The sequence below is a fragment of the Euleptes europaea genome, chromosome 1, assembly GCF_029931775.1.
Source record: "Euleptes europaea isolate rEulEur1 chromosome 1, rEulEur1.hap1, whole genome shotgun sequence".
Classification (NCBI taxonomy): domain Eukaryota; kingdom Metazoa; phylum Chordata; class Lepidosauria; order Squamata; family Sphaerodactylidae; genus Euleptes; species Euleptes europaea.
In genome coordinates, this window is record NC_079312.1 from 128678967 (window position 1) to 128701435 (window position 22469).

At 43.1% G+C, this 22469-nt stretch overlaps 1 protein-coding gene across 1 annotated transcript in view; it reads right to left on the bottom strand.

Annotated features, from left to right (window-relative positions):
- Positions 1–22469, bottom strand: part of CDR2L (cerebellar degeneration related protein 2 like) — a 37097-nt gene that overhangs the window by 14350 nt on the left and 278 nt on the right. The gene's annotated exons all lie outside the window — the stretch shown is intronic.

Consider the following 22469-nt stretch of genomic DNA (forward strand, 5'->3'; position numbering starts at 1 on the left):
TCGTTTTAAAATTTTGTATGCTGCTTTACTTGCCAGGACAGAAGACTTTAAGGCAGCTTACTAAACATTAAAACAATACAATATAAAAAGTATTCAATAATGATAAAAGCAGCAACAGTTAAAAAGGCATTAAAACCAAAACTAGCAAGTACTACAGCCTCAGAAAAAAGTAACAACAAAACATAAGCAACAAAGGCTCAGGTTCATAGGGCAGAATACACTGGAGCCTGATGGATAACTAAGATGGTAACAACAAACATTTCTCTATATTCTCTCCCTAATTTTAGAAGGTGGGGAGACCCAGGCCCCTTTGAGATTACCATTTGAAACCAGATGTCATCCATTGTTGGCCCATTTCTAAGTAAAGTGATATAGAGATGGACGTTTCATACTGCTCATTTCAATCCATCTATGAGCTGTCTAAAGTGCTCTGGCCATTTCAAACAACGCCGCTTTTTGCCCTGCTTTTCTCCACAGAGCATTCTTCTTCACACCCTTTTCTGAACGTTCTGAGATTTGCGCTACAGCTCTATATATCTATATAGCTGAATTGCTATATCGCCAGCATTGGGCTGCATTGGATTGCTTTTGCCACTATAGCGCAAATCTCACCGCTCATTCCTGAGCTTTGCAGCGGCTAGGAACGGCGTAGCTGAGGTGCTGCGGCAGCGCCTCCAAAGCAGTTCCCTGGCCACTTAAAGGCTTAAAAAAGCCTTTAAACATTTTTCCTGTGAAAATGGGGCATTTTGTCCCATTGAAAACTGAAGTTGCGCCAGCAAAAACCTGGAACAGCAATGCTGTTTCAGAGGGGGGTATTCCCGGCCCAAAAGGGGTCAAGAAGCAGCTCCGCCCCCAGAACGCCCGGGAATGCCCTTGAGATGGCGGCGCAGGGATTTGAACCGGTGGGCTGTCGGCGGGAGGCCAAGCCGGCATCCCTGAGCTGTGCTGCCATGGCAGCGCAGGGAGGCCAGCATGCACACCCCAACACCAGCGTCCCTGCCTCTCACAGCGGCACAAGCAGCCCGGGCACTGGCGCAAGCAATAGCTCATCCTGAGCTATTGTCAGCCTAAAGCTCAGGAATGGGGTGTCAGAAATTTTAAAAAAGGCAAAGAAGAACACGCCGCAGAAAAAGGTGGTGGTGTGGGGGGAAGAGGTCCTTTCAAAAGTGCTCCAGACATTTTAAACAGCACACTGAAAACAGGAGAAAGTAGTTTTCATAAAAAATGGCTGAGCACCAGGTTGCCAATGGGACACAAACGGCTTTATCTGAAAAGGTTAAAAAAAAAAAAATCTGGGAGCCCAAATGGTAGTGTCTGAAATTACACAAAAATCCGTTAGCAACTGGCTGCAAAATTGGATTATAAGGGCAGTTGGATTATAAGGGGCCCCAGAGAAGGACTGGCAATTATGATTTCAACTAATGGGTTGAAAGGTACGGGCGAAGGTAGTCCTTCAGATACCTTGGTCGAAGGCTGTTGGGGGCTTTCAAGTTCAACTTTAAACAATTCTTGGAAACAATCTGGAAGCCAGTTTGAACACTGGTGAAACAGGCTTACTGTTGAAAGTCCCCATTTACAATCTGACCTCTGTATACTGAATCCATTGAAAGTTCTGAAGACTATTCGAAGGCAGCCCTACTACATTGTGTGTGTGTTAAGTGCCGTCAAGTCGCTTCCGACTCATGGCGACCCTATGAATGAAAGTCCTACTACATTAGTCACAGCTTTTCCTAGCGACCATTCAGATGTTGAATGAATCCAGCCAGTTTTCCAGAAGACACTAGGAACTATATTCAATCCCTTAAATGAGCAGGCATAGCTTATAGTTATTGTCTAAACCCTCTGCATTTCATCCATCTCTTGTTCCCCTCACAGTGAGGATATGAAGCTTCCCATCCAAATTTTCAAGTTGCCTTTTTTTTTGATCACCTATTTGTGTGCTAACGTGTGAGAAGGCTGTGGATTGTTAATGGCTACTGCCTGAGGGACAGGTTGCCTTAGGCTCCTACAAGTAGCAGGAGATCCAAGTGCATCTGTCTGTTTTCAGTAGCAGACCTCCCTAGGACAGTGCAGCTGTGTGGTTAATTGCTCTAATACATCCCAGTGTAGTGGAAAGCTGAAGGGAGTAGTGCTGTCACTGAGGTGCTAATTGAATTTCTGTCTCTCACGTTGCTTTCTCTGGAATGTCGTAAGCAAAACGTCTGGGTCGCTATTTTTTGCTGTAGCAAAAGGATGGAGTCAGTAATCCGCATCGTATTTCCTTCCTTCTCCACACTTGTAGGCCCCGGGCTTCAAAAAGGAATTAAGAAATTCACTTTCCAAATGTCTTTCCTATAATTAGAACTTTTGATACTGTACACACACGTTACTTTAGTCAAGAAGAAGAAGAGTTGGTTTTTATATGCCAATTTTTTCCTACCTTTTAAGGAAAATCAAACCAGTTTACAATCTCCTTCCCTTCCTCTCCCCGCAACAGACACGTTGTGAGGTAGGTGAGGCTGAGAGAGCTCGAACTGTGACTAGCCCATGGTCACCCAGCTGGCTTCATGTGGAGGAGTGGGGAAACCAACCTGGTTCACCAGATTAAGAGTCCACTGCTCATGTGGAGGAGTGGGGAATCAAACCCAGTTCTCCAGATTAGAGTCCACCGCTCTTAACCACTACACCACATTGGCTCTCAAGAGTTTTAAAATGGAGTCCACCAAGCTCTACTGAAAACACACCTGAAACTTGCTATTCTAAGGGTAGAGGGAGGTTAAACAGGAACAGATCTCGGTCAGAATGTCCTACATTACAGAGATATAAAACTCAAAATTAGTAACTGGATTTTACCAAATTTCTCCTTATCATTTTCAACCTCTCAGGAAGTATGTGGAAAGTGTCATCTGATCTGAATGACAGCTTAGGAGTTTGGCATTAATCTTAGGTTACCAGTTCTGCTTTCTTAATTGATTTTCAGAAACCTGATCTCCAGCTCTGCATATTGTACCCTAGGGTGAAATCTGAGCATTGACAAATTCTTAATTCTAATAAACATAATGATATAGAACAGTGATGGCGAACCTTTTAGAGACTGAGTGCCCAAACTGCAACCCCAAACCCTCTTATATATCGCAAAGTGCCAACACGGCAATTTAACCTGAAGAATCCCCCTGAAGGAACCATGCAAAATAACAGTGGCGGGTTAGCTATGCACATGCTAATGGTTATGCAAACAGGAACAAAGGAGCAGGCGAGTGGGAGGGGTGGAATTTCTCCTTTTGCTTCGAGACCGTGAATAGGCAGTTTTAAATTCGCATTTTAAAAAAGAGCTTTTAGTGAACATCAAAACTGACCATGCATAAATGGCCAGGGTATCTGTTGTGGGGAGGGGAAGGTGATTGAAAGCCGGTTTGATTCTTCCTTAAGTGGTAGAGAAAGTCGGCATATAAAAACCAACTTCTTCTTCAAAGTGAAACTTGATATTTGTAACTGAACCATCAGGGAAAGAGGTAAATGATTGGGGGAGAGACACCTGGCAACCCTAAGGCAAATATATGAAGCAAAACCTGCTCTATATTCAGAGGGTTCCGTCTGAAAAAAAACTCTGCAAGGGGGCTTATTGTTGAGTTCTGAGGATCTGGATGGGGAAAATGTGCATCTGAATGGCAAATCCAATGCAAAACCTCCCATTCATAAATGGCCAATAACCCCCATGCAGAGTTTTGAATCAAACTTTGCTTTCCCCACCCCCCACCCCCCACCCCGAGCCCCGACCTCCTCCTCGCCGCCCGCCTTGGCGCTGCCGGCCCTCGAGCGCGCATTCAAAACCCGGCCGCGCTGTGAGGGGAGGGGGAGGGTGGCGCTTTACCTCACACACCACCTCTCTTGTGTGTGTGTGTGTGGGGGGAATAAACCAGAAATGGGGCGGTGAGGAGAGGCTTCGTGGTCGACCTTTGGTGGGGGTGGAGCCTCCTCTGCCGGCACGCGGGTAAGTGGCTCGGGACGGGACCGAAAGTCCAGGCGGGCGAGGCAGCGACGGATGGAAGAGGTGGAGAGAGAGCCAGCCCGCTTCCCGAGGGACGGGGCGAGGAACCGGCAAGCCAGCAGCCAGGAAAAGACGGAGCGCAGAGACGCGGCGGCGTGCTGCCGCACCCCAGCTGTAGCCCCGCCGCCCGGTCGCGCCTGCGCCAGTCAGAGGACTTGGCTGGGGGCGTGGGGAGGAGGGCAGGATGTTTCAGCCCTAATAAGGTCTTGGGGGCGGGACTAGAGGGAGGGCTGAAACATCCTGCCCTCCTCCCCACGCCCCCAGCCAAGTCCTCTGACTGGCGCAGGCGCGACCGGGCGGCGGGGCTACAGCTGGGGTGCGGCAGAGCGCCGCCGCGTCTCTGCGCTCCGTCTTTTCCTGGCTGCTGGCTTGCCGGTTCCTCGCCCCGTCCCTCGGGAAGCGGGCTGGCTCTCTCTCCACCGCTTCCATCCGTCGCTGCCTCGCCCGCCTGGACTTTCGGTCCCGTCCCGAGCCACTTACCCGCGTGCCGGCAGAGAGGGCTACGCGTGCCAGGTCGGGCACGCGTGCCATAGGTTCGCCAACACGGATATAGAACAACCAGATCTGACAGTTACAATCCCTAGAAGGGATTGATTAAAAGACTAGTGGTACATTCAGTGGTAGAGAGATGCGGTGTGAAAGAGTGTTGGACTAGGATCTGGGAGATCCAGATTCAAATCCCCACGCTGCCTTGAAACTTGTTCTGTGACCTTGGGCCGGTCACTTTCTCTCAGCCTAACCTCACAGAGTTCAAATGAAGGAGTGGAGAATGATGTACACTGCCCTAAACTCCTTGGAGGAAAAGCAGGATAAAAATATACGAACCAAATAAATAACTCCAATCAGTTGCTTCCAATTTACGAAATGTTCCCAGGAGACTAAAAGAATGATGAAGAGGGAAACTGGTGGTAAGATTGGGGGAGGGGAGGGGTAATTCCTAGGGCTGCCAGGAGAAAAATGTCTTGCCCCTTTAAAAGAGGCTTAATATGTGGAAATAGGCAGCTGAAGATTTTCATGGTATGGAAGTAAATAAAATTCCATTAAGCATCTATTAAAGGGACAGGACATTTTCCCTTGTTTCATTCTCCTCTAGGTCAAGAGAGAAATTTCACATTCGTTAGCTCCCTTCTTGTGACTGATATCCGCTCCTTTTCTAAACCAAAGGTTTCTGTTGCAAATTTTATCCTGATTTGATCTGGCTGGCATGAGAATATCAGAGCAGAAGCATTCACGCTGCCTCATGCCCAAAGCTTAGGGGTATCCCTGAGTCCCCAAGGATTATATTAACCTCATTCAGCCATATGGCATCCGATTTAATCTGCTGGGGTTGAGTTAAATGGATTAGGGAGCCCAGCATTATGATTTAAAGAAACCCCTCTGCACTAATTCTGTAGGATCTGGAAGTTGTATATAACAGAGGCAGAGAATTTGAAAATATTGCAAGGAAAGGAAAGATATGATTCTTTACTAATGCTGAGTGAGGCTCCATAGGAAGATGACAGTTAACCTTTTCATTTTGAAGTGATGATTTCTTAAAGGGCTGCTTCAATAAACTATCATATTGAGGGATTCTCTGTGCGCGCACATACATATGCATGCACACACACCCATGAATGACCAAGCAAAAATATCATAGTTGTTGAGCTACATTTACTGGATGCACTTGAGATAAATACATTAATCTTCCACTGCCCTACACTCCCTCTGATAAAAATCTGTATTTTAAGGCTAATTATGAAAAAAGACCTCTCATGAATCATTTATAATTCCTATACCAGCCATTCCATCTGTTCCTTACAAACCAACTGTGTAAGGTATCTAAGAACTGGTACCTGAACTTGCTTGTTTTTCTCTTCCATGCCTGACCCCTTTCCCTTTTGAGTAGTGTGTTATTGTAGGCAGTTATTTGAATTTTAAACCATCTTGAATGCAGTGGCAGAAAGGCTGAATACAAATGTATCAAACAAACAAATAAATACATATTCAGTGAGCTTATGGTAACTACACAATAAGGAGGCTCAGTTCCCAATTTTCATGGTGCAGAGATTGCTCTGAGTGCCTCACTCACAAGAACTCTAGGACAACTTACTTTTTTAAAAAAACTATTCAATTGTTTATTAAAAAAGTACAAAACATGAACAGAGATAATATCAGAATAATATTACCCACTCTTCCCCAGCATACACCTTTCCTTGTTAATGTATTTTAAACACTGTTTAATTATCAAACCTTTTAATTTGAATTATGTTTCGTGGATATGCATCCTTCTATATACGTGGGAAGAAAAGTGTTAAGAGTTTGATAAAATGTCATTTTGTCTTCTAAATATAGTTGTTATTAATCCAACGTCACTTTTTTTATGCTCAAGATGTTTTCCATTGTTCAATTATGAGCATCTGTGCAATTAACATCAGATTTTGTGTTAATCTCATAATTATGGTAGTGTGACGACAGTAGTATTCTCTTGAGATCACCTATCTGAGCCTTTTAATCGAAGATGCTGGGAATTGAACTTGGGACCTTCCGCAAACAAAGCAGATGCTCTTTCTCTGAGCCACAGCCCCTCCCCACAATCTTATCCTCCACTACTTCCAAAGAATCTTCTCTAGAATGAAGTTTTAGTCTGAGCAGCACCCTTCTCTGCTTGTGTTTCTAAAGTTTCGCTAATCCAGGCAGTAAGAAAAGCTTGTTTTTTTTTATTTTCTGCTCCCTTCTTTGAAGCCTCTAAAGCAGTGGTTCCCAACCTTTTTTTGACCAGGGACCACTAGGACTTTTTTGTTCGGTGCAGGGACCCCAAGGTTCAAAATAAAAATTCAGAGAATTTGAAAGTAAACTTTAATCATAACTGTTAGTTAAACATTAAACTTAGAATAATATTTGAATATATTTTTATAATAGAGAACCTTTAATTGAAAATATTAATTTATTATGGGTTTAAAACTTTGTTTCGCGGACCTTAATTTAGTTCTCGCGGACCCCTGGGGGTCCACGGACCCCCGGTTGGGAACCAGTGCTCTAAAGTGAGTGTGACACCTGAGCTCTCTGACCTTGTCTTATGTTTGTTGCTCTTTGCTTAGTTTTTTGTAAAGTCTGTTCTCTCTGCTTATCTCAGAGGCAACCAGGTAATTACCAAAGGTTTCCAAGCCTGTGGCTCAAACTGTTAAGTTTCCAACTGCTGTCATAAGGGGGCTTAACAAACTCTTGTTAAGGAGGTAACGCTGTATGGGCCTTTTTGATGCCACTTTAAATGCCCCAGAGAAACCCTCACCTTCAACGTCATGCTCCGTTTGCAGGTCTTCCAGTTGTCCGAGATTTCTTCCAAATTGAACAGATTTTTTTTTTTGGTTCATTTCCTTGAGTTTTTTGTTATCTTTTCAAAACTACAGTGTTGCCGTGTTTTCATAGCTTATGTGCATGATTTTTTTTGTGTGTGTGTGTGTTTTGGAGCCTCAGCAACTCCATTTGATACAGAACGCTGCAGTCCAGTTACTATCGGGCACTACATGGAAGGTGCGTGTCACTCCCATTCTAGTTATTGGGTTCAATTCAAGGTTCTAGCTATCTCCTACCAAGCGCTTAATGAGCTTGGACCAGCACACCTGCAGAGCAGTCCTTCCCGCTATGTTCCGTGCTCATCTGAAGGTGCTATCCTGCAGATAGGTAAAATCAGCAGCTGCCCATTCACGTGCATTCTCTGGGGTGGCTCCCACATTGTAGAACAGCCAGCCTGAGGCTATCAGGAAGGCCCCCATGCTTATAAAGGGATCAGGACTATAGTATAACAGGTCAGAACTACAGTATAGAATAATGCAGGGGTGTCATAAGTTCATATCCGGTCTGCAAGCCAGCTGAGGCAGCCACCATCACCCCACTCTCCATCTGGGCAGGGGAGGCATGGCCCAGCCCAACCAAGTGACAACTATGTCATATCTGGCTCTCGTAACAATTGAGTTCTACAGCATGGGCCCTGGTATAATGGATCAGTTCAGGAGGTTGCTTCTATAAGCGACAGTATTATAGCATATTGCAGTGTACATATCAACCCCCTTAACTACAATTCAATACCTTATCCCTTTGTAACCCCTTCTTCAGTATGGTATGTCAAACCTTGGATAACTGTGTTGCCTTTCTGCCTGCATTGTTTTCTAATTCTTCAGTCCTAGCCTCACTGCATTATTTTGTTTAGGAGGATCTTTGCTGTTTGATTAAATTTGTTCTACATATTTGGTAACTCGCCTTGAGTCTCAATGAGAACTGCAGGCTGTAAATGCAGTTAAATGAACAACAACAACAACACCAAGCTCCCTCTTTCCTGATAACAGCCTCTTTTCCTCTACTGGGGAATTTTCATACACATGATAATAGAGCAACCAGATCTGAACTTGCAATCCACTTAGCCCCTTTCTCTTCAACCAGGCAAACAGGGGTTGCAAGGAATTTGCAACTATCACAAATAAAAATGATGAAGAGCTATGGATTTAACTGAAATGGTTAATTAACTTAACAATTAGCCCACTTCTTCATTAAATGCAGAATAATAATTTTTACATGGCAAGGCTGTTGGATTGGCAAAAGATCTGAGCAATTCAGTGGCACACAGAAACTGAATAAAGAGAAGGGCCAGTGAATACATTCAATGGAATAAAGGCTTTTCCTTAACTGCGTGATCTCAAGCCACAGGTGGGGCATTACACGACTGAACAAATACCCTGAGCCAAGAATGCACATAAAAAATAGTCTTGTCAAGAAAAAGGCTAGGCTGTATCCTTCCCTCTGACATTCTTGTTTCTTGTGTCCAAGAAAACTGTTCCTGGGGAGAATATTCTAGCACTTTACCACCACCACCCCCAACATCTTCTGCCTATAAAGCTTTACCACTTGATTTAACTGAACCTTAAACTGACCTTAAACTCACTTAGATAAACAGAACATAAATTTAGGAATAGGGAAAACAGATGCAAATTCTACCATCAAAAATGGGGGATGTTACAAGTCTCCCCCCCCCCCGTTTCTTTCTGCAGAGCTTTGGTGGGTCAAGAAACAAAGCCTGGCAGGTCAATAAATGGTACCTAACAGATCAAGGGTCAGAAGGCACAGTCCAGAGAAAATGCTTTCTATAGCTTACCAGTACTCGGCCAATAAGCATTACCATTCACTCACTATAGCAGGCTACTGCAGATCATCCTAACCACAATGACTCCAGGCTACAAAGAAACACTAATCAAGCAGCACAAAATAAGTTGCATGGAGGGCAGATACGTCAAGGAACCAAGCCAAGTCACGAAGTTCTGGTCAAATTGCACAATCTATTATTATAAAATGATCAAGAATTAATAACGTAGAAGAGTTGTCAGAAAACATATACTCGTTTTAGAGATGACCAACATGATACCGAGGCCTGAGAGATGACAATATACATAGTTGTTCTCATGTACACTGACTGAGAAGTTAGAAAGCGAAGTACGGCTCTTTCCCAGTTGGCACAGAGGCAGTAAGTATGCAGGAACTGGGCCTGTTTTAGTACACAAAACTGATGATAGCCCCTTAGAAAATACTAGTTCACTAGTAAAGAGAAGCATCTTTTGATACAGAAGGATGTCACAATCCCACATGGGAAAGGTTGCCTCCGTAGAAACATTATTGAATAAGGCTTGGCTTCCTGTCTTGAAAACCTCCAGACTAACAAAGACTACAGTCCACAATAGCCATGCAGATTAGCTTTGGATTTCACACATTAACAGATCACTTCAGGATACAATGGTTCCATATTAACATACCTCACCCTCATTAGCACATTATCTTGATACTTACAGGACAATGGTTAGCACATTACCTTTGTTACTTTTTGCAGGACAATGATTCAGCTCAAACCCAACCCCTTTCTGACTATATATTACTCTTCCTACACACTTGACACTGAGAGACACTGTCCTTCAGTGTTACTCCTCTGAAGATGCCGGCCACAGCTGCTGGCGAAACGTCAGGAAAGAAAATACCAAGACCACAGTTACACAGCCCGGATAACCTACGAGAACCAATATTATATTTTCTTTTTTTTCTCTTTGTTGAAGATTTTTATCAACTGTTGAAATGTTTGAATATGATATGGAAAATATTAAAATTGTTTTTTTAAAAATATATATGTTATATGCATAAGACTGGAAAACAGAACCGTTGACAGTCTGAGGAAGAACTCATTTCCAGATGGGATTGAGAGTACCTGTCACAGAGCCCCAGCATTTTTTTTTAAGAAGAGTGGTCATGCTGATCTATTTTGTCCATAGGTTCAAAACTTCCACTTTTCAATTTAAACTTTAAACTTTTTAAAGGTATGTGAATGTGAAATTTTGTTTGGGTTGGATCATTAGCCCTTCTGCTAATGATGCAGCTTTCCTCTGGCAACAGAAGCCCTGCGCCAGCAATAAATGGGCATGTCCAGATGATGCAGTGCCTAATGTGGGCACATTACTTTTCTGGCTCCCATTTTCCCCTCTTAATCCAGAGAAAATAAAAACCTAATTTTCTCCAGTTTAGCTCTGACCTGGATCGCTCAGGCTAGTCTGATCTTGTCAGATCTTGGACGCTAAGTAGGGTCAGCCCTGGTTAATATTGGGATGGAGACCACCAAGGAATACCAGGGTTGCTATGAAGAGGAAGGCACTGGCAAACCACCTCTGTTAGTCTCTTGCCATGAAAACCCCAAAAAGGGGTCACCATAAGTCGGCTACGACTTGAAAGCACTTTACACACACACACACACACAGAGGCAGGCAATGGCTAACCACCTCAGAATGTCTCTTATCTTGAAAACCCTATGATGAGTGAGACTATAAAATGAAAGAAGATATAATGCTGGAAGACAGGATCCCCTGGCCGGATGGCATTCAACTAACTATGGGGGAAGAGCAGAGGACAAGTACGAGTAGCACTATTCTTAATTACACAACTGGACTAAAGCCAAAAGGACATTCAGTTGTTGATACAAACGGACGCAAAAAGAAAATTGACACATATAATAAGAAATGAGACGGATTGACTCAATAAAGGAAGCCATAGCCTTCAGTTTGCAAGGCTGTTAATAATAGGACGTTTTGGAGGTCATTAATTCATAGGGTTGCCATAAATTGGAAATTACTTGATGGCACTTAACACACACAATCTGAGGAAATAGGTAGCTGCCACTTTTTGTAGCAAGGAGCTAAATAACATCAGTTGGTAAATAATATCCCATTAAATCTATATTAAAGGGACATTTTTCTCTCCAGGCCTGTTGGCACCCTGCTCACTTTGCACTTTCTTCAGCTCTCAACATACCTAATTCCTTATCTGTGTCATTTTATTCATCAGTAGGGTTGCCAAGTCCCTCCTCACCACTGGAGGGAGATTTTTGGGGTGGAGCCTGAGGAGGGCGAGGCTTAGAGAGGGGAGGGACTTCAATGCCATAGAGTCCACTTGCCAAAGCGGCCATTTTCTCCAGGTGAACTGATCTCTATTGGCTGGAGATCAGTTGTAACAGCAGGAGATCTCTAGCTAGTACCTGGAAGTTGGCAACCCTATTTGTGAGCAACATGTTAACATTTTTGTTTGTCCTTTTACACAACGTACTCCTGGTTCTCTTAATCTTTAGTGCTCACTGTACCATCGTTGCACTGTGTCACAGCTTCCTTGGCAGTCCTCTGTCCATGTATTTCAAAAATACATTAGAAGGTCTATTTTAATGCCTTTATTGTGAGACTGCATTAGTAGCAAATTGCAGAATACAGTTTCAAGGATGGTGACAATTAGTAAGGGAGTCAGAGGAAGTTATAAGGGTGCAAAAGGGTATAGATGCGATTAAAGGGTGCATGTACTGGATACAGAAAAATGGTTGCTGCATGAAAAGATAAATCCTTTTTTCTTTATAGTATATTCATATACAATGTGATCCTGTGAAATTCAAACATTTATAAGTTCCATTGGTTTCAATGGAAGAGCTGGATTGTGCTCATAATATTTGAAAGTCAAGAGTAAAACTACACTTTACAAGAAAACACATACTTCTCAGCCTTGTATGTATTTCATAATGCTAGTTAGTAGGAAATACATAAAAATGCCTAATAAATTAGGTGCTTTGGAACACAGGCAGGATGCTGCTGCTGCACTCGTCTTGTTTATGGGCTTCCTAGAGGCACCTGGTTGGCCACTGTGTGAACAGACTGCTGGACTTGATGGACCTTGGTCTGATCCAGCATGGCTTTTCTTATGTTCTTAAAAAATAAGAACTATAGGTTTCAATGAAATATGAATGGGAAAATTTTTTTCCTAGCAATAACTTTGTTAATAGCTACTTTCCTGGTCCGGCAACCAGGCATGAATACTTTCGTAAACTGAGAAAAACTTTTTTTGCTCTTTCAGGCAGCCAACTTGCCATAAAGGGACTAACACAGGTATGCATGGGAAAGAAATCTGTGTGGCTTAGAGGTTTTCGTGGACTTAACTGGAGAAGCTGCCATAAAAAGCAGTTGAGATTTGGAACAAGTTGGAAAGAACCATCTCCTCACTGGAATTTTTCACTGAAAGTTTGTAATGGCATCTATTAGGAATGGTTTTGGTAGATGGCATCCTTCTCCACGGAAGATTCCATTCAGGCAAAGAGGCATTTTCTTTTTAACAAAGAACATGGCCATTTAAACCAATTCAAGTGCTTATCCAGATAGATCAGATCAGAGCATGCTCTTAGCACATTTTAGCTTTTGTAGGTAATACATACGTAATAGTCCAACAATACCTTATCCAAACATAATGGATCCATAATGGATTGTGCTGTATTTTCTTCTCTGAGTGAGAGAGAGGCGTGCTGATCTATCACCTCCTTTTCAAAAGACTGCATAGAATCTGCTCAAGCACATTAGAGAGTGTTCAGCTTGCAAACAAGAGACTCTCACTGGAGTTAAGCTGCACCTTTATTGAATGGTAGAGGGGGGAAAACTTCCCACTGACTTAGGTCTATGCATGGGTACCTTCATTCACCTTTGCCCCCGGTCTGTCTTGGTTGTTCCTTGGAGTTATGTGTGAGTTTTCCGTCCATTAGAGATGACCTCGCTACCAGCCCTCACAATATCCGGGTCTTCCCATTCCTCTGTTAACCCAACTCTTCCCTCTTCCCTGAGCAAAGGCCGGGTGAAATCCCCATGCAGGAGGCAAGGTGCGGGGTACGCAACCTTGGTTTTGGTCACAGCCAATTAAAAAACAGCATGTCCAGAGGCGGGGATTCAAATACTTCCTGAGAGGTCTTTCTGAGCAGAAGAAAGGCTTCTTAAAACTTGGATTTCTCTCCCTCCTTTCAGATTGCTCCGGGTTTTTTTGTTTGTTTGTTCTTAAAATGCTTTTTTATGTGGCAATGGGGTTGGGGGGGATTTTCTCTTACAGTAAGCTCTACAAGCCCTGACCTGGATGGCCCAGGCAGCCTGATCTCGTCAGCTCTCAGAAGCTAAGCAGGGTTAGCCCTGGTTAGTATTTGGATGGGAGACCACCAAGCAATACCAGGGTTGCTGTGCAGAGGAAGGCACCGGCAAACCACCTCTGTTAGTCTCTTGCCATGAAAACCCCCAAAAGGGGTCGCCATAAGTCGGCTGTGACTTGACGGCACTTTACACAAGCTCTACAAGTAAGCCAATTAAAAAGCAGCACTTAAAGGGGCAGCGACTTGATTTGAGCTTGGAGACTGCTGGTGCATAGATTCCCAACAGGAAAGTGTGGGTCCAGCCAGCAACGAACCTCAGGTAAAACTCCCGTGCATAAATGACGTTAATCCCTTTAACTTTTACAGTATCCAGCAAATACCACATGACAACTACATGTTGTGAAATCAGTGATGGGAGCCAATGTACTGTGACAATGTGAGACCACCTTTCACAGATGCTATAAACTCACTAAACAACAGGCATAGTGGGTGTGAAGCAGGCGGTCACCCTGCCGACTGCTCCAGTGCTTTGTTTTGATTATGCACGTCTTTCCCGACTGTCAGAGGCTGCCTTGCTCTCCCTGCTCTCCCATGTTTTCTAGATGCTGTTTTAATGAGAATCTGGAAAATGCGGGCAAAATGTGCAGAAGTGCACAGGGAGAGCAAGGTGACCTCTGACGGTCAGGAAATGCATGCACAATAAAAATGAAGCTCTGGAGCAGCTGGCAGGGGTGATCATGTTCAAAACTTGATCTGAGCTGTGACATGCTGGAAAAAAAAACAATGAAATTTACAGGCCAGGCAGCCTGTACCTCTCTATACCTCCGTTTTTTCAAATGCTAAATTACTTAAGATCATCCTCCTTGCTATTGTAACTGGTGCTTCTGCAGCATCCATAGTATTATGATCCATCCCCAATTATATCCTTATAGAAAAAGCCACAGTTAAGACTATATTATCTTCAGTGGACACTTTTTATTTTTAATTTGCTGTGTGAATTCCGCCTGAATTTCCTACCTGTGATCAAATTAGTGGTCCCTCCACGCCAAGAATTTCTTGGATGTCACTCTGCTTCAGATTTTGGGATTTTTTTGTCATTTAGAAGAGGAATTTCAGAATCTCTTAAATCAGAAGAATCTTAATTAAATCACAAGAATGTGATTTAACAATCCAGTTAAGGATTGTTTTCCATATTACATTTTTCATTCACTGGAGTATTGTTATAAACCACTCCCTTGCCAAAATCAGAAATGGAGACTTTAGGGACTTACATGTATCCAACAGGCCTCCCTTCTCTTTCTACAACACGTTCCTCCACGCCATAATACAACTAACTTTTGAAATGCCTCTCAGTTTCCAAACTGGTTTGCTATACAACATAATGGAATGCCATTCAAAGAACAGAAGTCTAACGCTTTCATGGGTGAAACAATTTGGTTGCTTGGATTGTGGTCATAATCTTCTGATTAGATGTGATCTACTGATGAAAAGACATGGGAATTCAGGAACAGTGGGGCATACTTCTGGCTGCTTTACAAGTACACACGTATAGATATCTTGGCTCAGGTTATAGGGGAAAGGTACAATCTCATCCCAGGTATGGCTATGACAGAGACAGAAAGGGTAAACAAGAAAATGGTGGCTGCTGCTTGGAATCTACTTCATCTCCAAAAGCACAAGCAACTGGTCACCTGCCTGCTACCTCCTCCCTCTAGTAGGTGGCTACAGTAGGTCAGTGCACAATGACAGTGGCACACACAATCACTGTTGCTTGCCCTCTCTGATAGAGAAGGAGGGGAGGAGGGACCATAACCTCTACTTTTAGTAGTGATGTGCATGCCAAGGAAGGTAGGATGGGCAGGCACAATCCTTCCAGGGGGGCTCAATACCATCATCCAGATAGATGGCACACCAACCACTGCTGCTTCACAGCGGTGCGGCTAAGGCTGCCAGGTCCCTCTTCATCACCGGTGAGAGGTTTGGGGGCGGAGCCTGAGAAGGGCTGGGTTTGGGGAGGGCAGGGACTTCAATGCCATAGAGTCCGATTGCCAAAGCTGCCATTTTCTCCAGGTGAATTTATCTCTATCGGCTGGAGAGCAGTTGTAATAGCAGGAGATCTCCAGCTAATACCTGGAGGTTGGCAACCCTGGGTGCAGCCCTGATACGATTGCCAACTCCACGTTGGGAAATTCCTTGAGATATGGGGTGGAGCCTGGGGAGAGTGGAGTTTAGGGAAGGGAAGGAGCTCAGCAGGGATATGCAGCCATAAAGTCCACCCTCTGAAGCTGCCATTTTCTCCGAGGGAACTGGTCTCTGTAATCTGGAGATCAGTTGAAATTTTGGAAGAACTCCAGGCCCCACCTGGAGGCCAGCAACCCTAGACCCTGAACTTTGGCAAACTCCTGAACCATGTCTACTCCTGACGACAACTCCAATCTATCTTACAATACAATTTTATTTTTGCGAATTATTTGTGGCACCAATCAGGTGCCCACATATGTTAAAACTGGAAAAGGATCTGAAAGGAAGAGCTAAATATAATCCCTTCCACGTATCTTACATCCGGTCTATTGTGTAGCAGCACTTGGCACTTAAGTCTAGGGTTGCAAGGGGCTCAGCAATTAGTCAGTGAAAAACTTTCCATTAGCTAGAGACACCTGCCGTTTCAGCCTCATGAATAAATAAGACCCTCAGTTACTGCAGAGACAGCCAACATCCCTTCTGACTGTGCAGCTTTTGAGTCAAACAGCAGCCATTCAGTCACGGCGGCACAGCCCACAGGGTCAGGTGACTTGCACTGAACTTCTTCAAGCAATGCAACTGGATTTGTAACACTGCCTGGGAAGGTTCCTGTCACCCCATGCAGTGAACTTTTCCATTCCTGGAAGACTTGGCAGACAGCTGCAGCTTTAACCACAATACTTCAACATAAAGAACGTAAGAAAGGCCAAGCTGGATCAGACCAAGGTCCATGAAGTCCAGCAGTCTGTTCACACAGTGGCCAACCAGGTGCCTCTAGGAAGCCCACAAACAAGACGACTGCAGCAGCACCATCCTGCCTGTGTCCCACAGCACCAAAAATAATAGGCATGCTCCTCTGATCCTACCTTTACAGTGCACTACGAGCATGAACATGGCTTGTTTGTTTTGCCCAGATGCTTCCCTCATTTCTCCTTACTTTCTTCTATCATGGTGCACAAAAACAAACTCCAGTTAAGAATAAATTCCAATTGCCTGTGACATCTGAATGCAGCTGCACGGATAAATAGATGTTTGTCTGTAAAACCCAGCCCCAGATTCAAATTCAGGGCAGGGGGAGGGCAAATTCCAATTAGTCCAGGTGCCTGCATTCAGATCTCATGGGAAATTAGACATTTTATTTAGTAAAACACCTCTAGATAACCTTTCTTCACCTCACGGTTAATTCCAGGAAGTTTTACCTTCAGTATAAAACAGAAGTGGATGCTGAGGAGAAATTGGCATGACAAACACAACTGGTGCAGGGGCTCATACAGGGAGCGGTGCTCCTGTTTTGAATTTGGTTTTGCACTGCATGTGGGAAGGAAGGAACAAGGAGAACATCTGGGCACGATCAGCAAACTGCATTCATGCCGTCACAGCAAACAGGAGTTTCACTGGGTTTTGAAAGGGAGAGTCCTATTTAACATCCAGCTTTATATATTACATATAACCACTTCTTTCCCACTAATCCAGGGGAGGAAGAGCAAAGGCAAAGAACAGCAGCAATTTAATCCCCAGTGAAATGAGTGCCAACCCTATGGATATGACAAGGGGGAAAGTGCCATCAAGTTGCAGCAGGTTTAAGGAAACTCTGTAAGGTTTTCAAGGCAAGAGATGAACAGAGGTGGTTTGCCATTGCCTGCCTCTGATTGCAACCCTGGACTTCCTTGGTGGTCTCCCATTCAAGTATCAACTAGGGCCAACCCTGCTTAGCTTCCAAGATCTGACAAGATTTGTCTAGCCTAGGCCATCCAGGCCAGGGCATGAAGGACTTTACTGCTGGAGTAAACTGCCCATTTCAGAAGGCAGTTGTGAACACACCCATAGTTTAGCAACACTTTCCTGTCCCTCCTTGTTCATTACAAGAGCTGTATTGGAAAATATGATGATCTAGATGGGAGCAGCTAATTTATGTCACTGAGAGAGCAATCCTAAGCATGTCTACTTAAAAGTAAGCCCTGTTTTATCCAGTGGGGCTTACTCCCAGGAAAGTGTTGATAGGATTGCAGTCTATGATACAGTATAAAGTAATAAACAAGCCTATATACAAGCATGTCATGAGGCACCTTTGGTGACCTTGGGCCAGTTGCTTATCTCTTAGGCTACCATATTTCACATGGTTGTTGTGAGGATAAAATGGGAGGGAGAAGGAAGCGCACCACTGCAAGCTCCTTGGAAGAAAAGCAGGATAAAAATGCAGTAAATACAATATAAACGCAATTTCCATGCGTCTGGAATGAATATCATGAAAGCCCAGCTATAGCAATTGGTGGAGTGGTTAAGAGCGGTGGGTTAGAGTGGTGGACTCTTATCTGGTGAACTGGATTTGTTTCCCCATTCCTCCACATGAAGCCAGCTGGGTGACCTTGGGCTTGTCACAGTTCTCTTAGCCCCACCTACCTCACAGGGTGTCTGTTGTGGGGAGGGGAAGGGAAGGTGACTGTAAAGCTGGTTTGATTCTTCCTTAAGTGGTAGAGAAAGTAGACATATAAAAACCAACTCTTCTTCTTCATCTTGTTTTTCACCTGACTGCAATCAATTTTTAAAAGCATTTATCAGAAAGCAAACCATTTGTCAAGGAGTAGAAAAGACTTCCCTGATCCTTAACAGTTTGGGTTTCATAATTCAGCCTCTTGTGCTTTCATAGTGAACATTCCTTGGAAAGCTGCTGCATGATGTCATCAGAGCCTCATCACCACATCCAGCTGCCAGAAACAAGGCTCATTGTCTCTACTTTTCTCCACCTTCATTCATGCATTCCAGTGTTAGGGCTCCTTTAAAAGAACAGCGCTTCAGAGCCGGAATGCCTTTCCTCAGCAAATGTGAAAGGGTGGTTGGGATTAAACTCAATCCATGGTGTACAGTGGTGCTTGCTTCATCAGACTCCCATGGACTGCTTTTTGCGCAGGTGAGAACAAAAAGCACAACTCAGTAACATTATTTTAAGGGTGACACAGCAATACCACCTTCAGCTGTTTGTCCAAAGAGAGAGAAAAGTCTTAGGGCTGAAACCCAAATAAAGTCACTCTTTTGTTCCTCTCTCTTGCCCTTCTCCCAAAATATTAGAACTCAAGGGCACCCAATCAAGTTGATGGGCTACAAATTCAGGATGGCAAAAGGAAGTACTTTACTCAACAAGTGACTAAACGTGGAATTAGCTGCCGGTGGAGGGAGTGATGGCTGCAAGTGTAGATAACTTTAAAGGGGAATTAGACAGATTCATGGAGGGGGAAGCCCTTGGCCTCTATGCTGGTGTTGGCCCTCTACGATAACTGGTTGGCCACCATGTGACATGGGATGCTGGCCTACATGGACCACTGGTTTGAGTCAGCAGGGCTCTTCTTATGTTCTTATGCCAATACTCTTTTGTCTAGACTCAAACTGAAGAAACAGAAATGAGATCCAGTGCAGATTCAAATCATGCCTAAAGAAGACCACTTAGATTACTAAAATCAATTAATGTACCCAGTAGTTTTGTCAAAGCAAACAATCAAAAAGCTGGAATGAGCCAGTCTAGTCTACCTCCCATCACAGGCTCTAAATATCTAAACTTTCTCACAGATGAGCCTATAGAATAAAAAATGCAGCATACATCACCATCCAGATGATAGTCAAGGGTCTAGGGTTCTGTCCTAAATGACTCCATTTTTGAATCAGAAAACTTTAACTCTCCAATCAGAATGCACTCTTCAAATTTGCACCATTTTAATTTATTTTAGTTTCAACAACCTATGTTAAATGATACATACATCACAGATTGTTGAGCTAAGGGCAAGTTGGGGAGCAGCATGGGAAAAAGCAAAGACATATGCAGAGCAACCCTTTGGTTACTGTAAGTTCTGTACTGACCATATGAGCTTGAAAAGATACTGCCTCTCTAATTTTCTAGAAACCTTGAAGGACAGAAATTTGCTTTTCCTTTCATTAGGAAGAATTTTCTAACAGAGCGGTTCCTCAGTGGAACAGGCTTCCTCGGCAGGTGGTTCCTGGGAGGTTTTTAAGAGGTTAGATGGCCATCTGTCAGCAATGCTGATTCTATTACCTTAAGCAGATGATGAGAGGGAGGGCATCTTGGCCATCTTCTGGGCATGGAGTAGGGGTCACTGGGGGTGTGGGGGGGGAGGTAGTTGTGAATTTCCTGCATTGTGCAGGGGGTTGGACTAGATGACCCTGGTGGTCCCTTCCAACTCTATGATTCTATGAAACAGAAGCAGAACTTTAGAATTCTGCAAGGGCTACTGGAAACTAAGTTTAGTAATTATATCTGACCACCCTGTGGTCTACAAGGAGGAAAGATCAAGGTGCATCATGTAAAAATTGCCTTTAGATCACAACCAAGTTTTATTAAAAGGAAAGTAAACAGCAGCAACAGCATAGCTAATAGTTCATGCAAGCAAACTCCTTGGGCAGCCAGTGAATATTCTAACTACTTGGAGATTCCAAGAAAGAATATACGGTAAATGAGAGAGTGGATAGAGATAAAATTTTCTCCCTCTTCCAAAATTCTAGAACTTGGGGGCACCTAAAGAAATTGATGGGAGGGAACGCAGCATGGCACAGCCCAATTTCATCAGAACTCGTAAGCTAAGCAGGGTCAATACTTGGAAGGGAGACCACCAAGGAAGACTCTGCAGAGGAAGTCAACAGCAAACCACCTCTGCATCTCACTTGCCTTGAAAGCCCCTTGCTGAGGTCGCCATAAGTCAGCTGAGACTTGATGGCACTTTACACATACAATGATGGGTAATAGATAAACAAAAGGAAGAAATTCTTTACTCAACTAGTGATAAAAATTTGGAATTCACTAAAACAAGATGTAGTGATAGCCACAAGCACAGATGGCTTTGTCCATCAATTGCTACTAGCCATACAATAACCTTTGATGACCTACCAAAACCACCAATAAAATATCCAGGATCAACTAAGTCACTGAGACAGCTGGTTACTACCTTTATCTGTTTCAGCAGGTAACCTGAAGATAGGATCACTGAGAAGATGCATCTGATGTCTTCCTGTCTGAATCTGCTTCCAAATACAGCCTTTCTATCATGACCCTTGGGAGGTTGGTATCCTGATCCTCTTAACAATGCTTCCCATGCTAACCCCATTTCCAAACTCTGCAGTGATGTGTTCAACTTGCTGTGCTGACTGTTGCTCTGCCTCAGTGATGTAAATACCTGAGAGTTTTGTGTTGTCATACAAATTAACTGCAGTTGTAGTTATTAGGCAGTAAAGTTCCATTCCATGGGCTTCAAAGACTTCTCCATGTCTCCATTTGTAGTCAATTTGTTATACTTACTATTTTCTTGCACACTCTTCCTTAATGCTGGTGCCAGTTTATTAACCTAAAAAGTCACTGTCATGTCTCTACAATGTTAAGTGCAAAATCATAATTTTTGATGTGTTAATGTTGTTGACATGCCTCTATCCTGAGCAGTTATATGTAGGCTCAGTAAGTCTTGGTAGGTAAGGATGTGGTAGCTTTTCAAATTGTCTTTGTCCTGTACTGGTATTTCTTTTCATACTATACAAATCAATTCCCCATTCATTCAGAAGTATAGGAATGCTGTCAGAGACAGAGTTTCAGTTCAGGGTCATCAAAAGTCCTCCCAATGACCTCACTGTTAGGAATTATATTTATATTACTGATGCACAAGAAACGGGGCCCAAATTGTATGCTGTCTAGGATCAAATTAATCTGTTCATAATCTAAACTCTCCAATTAGATTCATCAGATTGCATCCCAAACTAGGAATTTAACCGCTTGTGGTCTGGAGAAATTAAGCTGCAGAGATTTCAAACAAGTAAGGACAGAAACTGACTAAAGTCAAGTACATTTATAGGCCCACTGATTTTAATGGGAAATTTAAGCACATGCTTAACTCTCTTCCGCTGAAATCAATGTGGTCAGCTTTGGTTAGATTGCATCCTGTCTTTATTCACCTTGCAAGGGTAGTGATAGTGTTTACCTCCAGTTTCATCTAGTTTGCTCAGGGCTCAACATTTTGCAGCCCTGATATCTAGATGACAATATTTTTTCCATCAGATCTCATGTGTGAAGTTGTAAATGGAATGCTTTAATCCTAGATAATCACCTTTCTCTTATTTTCTGTTGTGACACTGAAGTTCTGAAAACTTGCAATTGCAACTAAATACTGTAAGGATATAACTGTCCAAGTGAGTCTATCTCATCATTTGTTAAAGCTGCAAATAAATATAGATAGTGGTAGGTTTCTCTTAATATAATTGATTCTTATTGTACACATAAAGGTTGGTTTGTGAAGCACATATATTAAAAGAGGAACTTTCTTTGTGATACAGAATTTTGCCCCAAAAGTATGTTGTGCAAAAAAGAAGGAAAAATCAAATATTCATTGCACCTTGCAGAACAAACACTCGTAAAAGCGCACAACAAAAAATTGTAACTGTTCATGTAAAAAAACCCAGAATGGATTAATTTGTCTTTAAAAATATGATTCATCCTTGTTTGGGTTATATTTACAACTGGAAATGTAACCACACTCCCATTTTCATGTTAGCACAAGTAATTTCTCTCTTTTTTTTTTTACAATTGCCTCTAACGATCTAATCTAAATTTGAAATAGCATTTGTAACAAAATGGTTGGGCCTGCAGCTGCCACCTGTCATGACAAATTTTAAGTCTAATACCATGATAACTAATATCAGTACAAGACCTTTATCCCATTAGAACAATAACCAAGAACAAAATTGACACCGGCGTTTTTAACTTGAAGATGC